The sequence below is a fragment of the Rutidosis leptorrhynchoides genome, chromosome 1, assembly GCF_046630445.1.
Source record: "Rutidosis leptorrhynchoides isolate AG116_Rl617_1_P2 chromosome 1, CSIRO_AGI_Rlap_v1, whole genome shotgun sequence".
NCBI classification, from domain to species: Eukaryota; Viridiplantae; Streptophyta; class Magnoliopsida; order Asterales; family Asteraceae; genus Rutidosis; species Rutidosis leptorrhynchoides.
The window spans coordinates 110,685,391-110,690,675 of NC_092333.1; positions in this window are offsets into that span (position 1 = coordinate 110,685,391).

Here is a 5,285-nt window from a genome sequence, read left to right on the forward strand (position 1 = left end):
GGACTATCAACTGAGGACTACCAACATTGAACAATTAAAATGAATTAAAATATTGATTATAACATATGAAACTAAACAATTCTTCAAGTTTGCCACATGATTTCATCTTAAACCTCGTTTGTATCTCGACGATTACAATCTGCGTTCAAACTCTTCATGATTCTTGAAAACACCTCAATTGAGAGGATGAACCAACTGCACTTCATTCATGGAAGAAAAGATTTATGCATATAGTTATGCACCCGAAAAATACTCGGAACCTGAGTAAACGTTTAACACGCATCTGTGCTAGCTCCTTCGGCATTGCTATTACCGAAAATAACCATGCAATTCCTTTTCAAAGTAGCCAATTATGTCACAGCTTCAGCAAACCAATTTCAACTTTTCATTTGAATAAACCTTATTATAACTTTGATATATAAGTTTACTTTTCGTCATCGTTACCGGGGAATTGTTTATATTCCACCACATTAGAAGTAAACTTGCCAGCAAATCCATTGATCTTTGACTTTCTGAAAAATCTTTATACTCATTGAAACTCTATCATATACTCATTCACATCTTATAACGAGAATTTCCATTCTAATTACCAAGAATTTGCAATCAATATTTTGAAATTTCGCAGCATGTCTACATCAACAGATATATGTATACATATAGCATTTATATCTTAGAATTATGATCTTTTATTCTGAAATTCTGAAAAACACCCAGTCTACGAATCAATACTCCAAATTTTGAGAAAGCTGAATGAAGCAGCAGAAACTGTAGACAATCGTAAACGACTTTAATCGTCGGAAGTTTGATGATAAATAATAGTATGTTGGAAAAGCTCAGAAAAGTGGAACTGGAAAACGGATAGAGCTAACCAGGAAGGAAATCGTGGACAAATCACAAAGACTAAACTTGTACATTAAGAATCCTGATGATTCTGTTTCAGATGAAATCTTTAGCGAATACATTGCTTCTGACTCCAAACTCTTGCGGACAAATTTTCTTTACCATCCTTCGATAATAGAAATTCCAAGATATTATCGTATCTTTCATTATAAATATCCTCTATATTTCTGAAGATATTTTTATAACTATTGTTATCTGAAATCATTAATCTCTTCGTGCTATCAGTGTTACATCATATAGAAACTGATAGTTTCTATATTCTGTAAACTTTCGAGCTTAAAATATGAATGTTATTGAAGTAATGTTGGGAACTGAAGCATGAGTTAGTATAATATAATGACACTTGATCAACGTGATTATATTACAGTAATTCATGCTGAGTTTCTAATGGAACGTGATGATTCACAGATTATAATGTCATCATGTGCCATGTTACACGACTCTTACGTTCTGTCTAATCTATAAATATATCAAGAACATATTTTTCTTGATAGTCCTATCTTTCGTTGAATTCTGGTAATTTGACAAGTCAAATTGTGCTATTACCGTTTCTTTCTTAGGACATTAACAATGTTCATTCTGAAACTTATATCTGCGAATTATGGATCATTACAAGAGATGCCCAATCACAAGAAGAAGAAACGAAGGGACAAAGCTCCGAAATAGAAACTGGAGTATAAATCGTAGCAAATAGGAGGGAGTATTAACGGTGGATGACAGTGATTATAGGAGACAGGAATAAGAACATTAAAATATAAGAGAAAATATAAAGCCCAATAACAACACGGAAGTTACAAACTGTGGATATTAATACGAATAGCAATATAAAGATACGGTATAATTAAGAATAGTATCACCCCAAGGTAATAGTAGAATTAAACAGATTTTTTCTGGAGGAAGATTGAAAAGAAGGATGACAGAAATGATAATTAAAAAAAATATATCAAGGATTAGAAATGGATTAAGCATTTTCACAATCTTTTGGATGTATGAACAAAGAAAGAAAATATAGGAATGGTGAGAATAATGGAAATGAAGAGTTAATTTATAATGGAAATATCTGTCAGAGTAATCGAGGCAGATCACCGTAATTAATTATAGAGATCTTAATTTCTTTACTCGCCGAAGAATCAAATCTTTTAGATTTTGAAGATGTTCTTTAAATTCCTTGAATTCCGGAATTTAACCAAGTCAACGTCAAAAGCTAAGACGCACCTTATTTTCTAAATTCCACCTTGACTACGTCAAAAGTCGAGGCGAATCTCTATTTTTCGTTTCACTCGTTTGTGATCGCTTCACTCGTACTCATCGAGTAACCGAATTATTGTATCTATATTACTCATTGGTGATAAACTCTATTTATCAACTCATATTCGTCATGAAAATATTTTTATTGTTAGCCATGACCACCTCACTCAAATTTCGGGACGAAATTTCTTTAACGGGTAGGTACTGTGACGACCCGGAAATTTCCGACCAAATTTAAACTTAATCTTTATATGATTTCGACAAGATAAGCAAAGTCTATAATGTTGAGTCTCGAAATTCTTGAACTATTTAATGAGATCATTTGACCTTCGACTATTACCGACGATTCACGAACGATTGATTTTAAATAAATATGTAAATATATTTATATAAATATAAATATAATTGTGTATATACAATACTTTGCATAAATAAAAATACACATTAATTAATTAGAATTAACAATGTAAAATTTATAAACAGAATGATTAAGTACAATTAAAATGAATATATATAAAACATGTATATGATATTATTATGAAACTATATATATAATATGAATTCCTATTAATAATTAGTGTTATATAATAATATATATAAAATATATAAATATTTAATATCTAATAAATGTTTTTATAAGATATATAATATAAATACTAAATGTTACATAGTTAATAAGATATAATTTCTATATACATACAAGTTAAAATATTCTTGATATATTTGTATTACTTACATTAAAAATAAATGTTAATATCTAAAAATCAGTAGTAATAATATTATTATATAAATAAAAAAATTTGATATATATATAAAGTGCTAGATTATTATTATTAATCTTAATATTATCATTAATAATAAGTATTGTTATTAAATAGTATTATTATTAAGTATTATGAATATTATTATGGTAATATATTTGATACACTTAAAGTGTTCCATTATTATACTAATATCATAGATATCATTATTAATATCATTATTATTAGTAAAACTATAATTGTAGTTATTATTATGATTATTTTCATTATTTATTTTTATTACTAAATATTATCATCTTTATTCAAAATTATTATTATCATTATCATTATTATTTTATATTATTATTATTATGAATACTATTATTATTAGTATATTTAGTATTAATAATATTATTAGTATTAATCTTAATATAATTACTAAATATTAATATTAATTAAAAATAAAATAAAAATAGGAAAAAAGGAGAAATCAGTTCCATTTCACGATCAAGAATTTTGTTCTGTCTCTAATCTAAATCACATAATCGAATCAAATCATCTAAAAACAACAAAATCTGTTGTGAGTCATTATCTACTTTTATTTATATATATATATATTTTTTGTTTTATTTTTTTTCTTGCACGATAATAATCTGTCAAACCTCCAATATTATATAACGATCGTTTATCTCATAGTAATATTAACAACCAATCAATTCTTCATCTACAAAACCAATTACCACTTTACATTACTGCAATTTAATTTAAAAATCGAATAATTTTTTAGAAAAACAGTCGATAACTCTGTTCGTCCATTTTTTTTGGCCAAAACCCGATTTTTAATCATATTTAAAAATGTAAAACTGCAGTTAGATTAGGAATCTTGTATCTAAACTAACTGCAAAGTTTGAAACTCCAATTTTATATATTGAAATCGAATTTTACAGTCAAAGTTAATCTTGAAAAAGTCAAACGACCTGTTCTTGGCATAAATTCGAGTTTAATTCAAAGTTTTGGATCTAATTGAGGTTACAGAAGGTTTGTACGTTTGATTTGAAAACATTTTCATGTAGGAAGTTTTACCTAAAACCTTCTTAATTTCAAAAATCAAAATCATGTTCATCGTTTATATATTTTTCTGTTTCAGCTCAGATTCTTTATTTATCCTGTTATATATTTAAATCCTTCACACAAAGACTATTTTCCTGATATATATTAAAGTCTTAAAAATGTTAAGAATAGACTGTAAATTGAATGGAATTGAGTAAGTGCTCGAGTGGATTGTGAGAAGAAGAAGATGAACAGAAGGTTGAGTTAATTAAATTAATATGGGATTAAAAACAGATAAGTAGAATCAGCTCCATTGGTTATGGTATTGTGTTGGTGAGCGAAGGGTCGGGGGTTCAAGCCTACACAGGGACGTTTTTTTTTTTTTTTACAGAAATCAATTCATAGAGGTAGTTACCTTAATTTTATTATTATTAATTCCTTATTATTATTATTATTATTATTATTATTATTATTATTATTATTATTATTATTATTATTACTTATATTATTATGATGATGATTATTATTGTTTTTATTATGAATATTATTATTATTGTTATTATTAGTATTATAACTATAATAATAATTATTATTATTACTATAACTAAGTATTAGTAAATATTATCATCATTGTTAGTATTATTATTAAGTATGACGAATTTTAGGATTATTATTATGATTTTAAGTATTAATTAATGTTATTATCAATATAGTTATTAATATGTATAATCATTTTGTATTAGTAGTATTATCATAAAAATGGTTATTATCATCATTAATATTAACATTAATATCATATGTATGGTTATTATTATCATTCCTATTATGAATATCATAAAGTATCATTATCATAAATATTAGTATTAGGGTACCATTTAACATATATTATAGTATTATTAATTATATGATCATTTAAACTTCTATTAAAACAATAATTAATATTAAACTTACCATTACTATTAAAAATTTTTTTTTTTACTAAGACTATTATTTGTACTTTATCATAATTAGTAAAATTACCATTTTTAATAAAATTATTATTATTGCTATCAATATTATTATTAACATCCTTAGTTGTCACACCCCCAAAATGGACCAGGGGTGATTGTGACCAATCATATCATAACATAGTTGTATAAGTGAGAACGACTCTAAATGAGACGTTTTATTTATTAAATAAACAGCGGAAGCATTATTCAAAGTTTTACATCATAAGAGTACAGTAAATGGAAAATGTCTTAAACAAAATGATAAATATGAATGATAGACTCCATGCAAGCAGCAAAGCATACATCAATCATCTAGTAGCAAGTAGCAGCTAGCTCAATCATCACCTGAGACAAAACA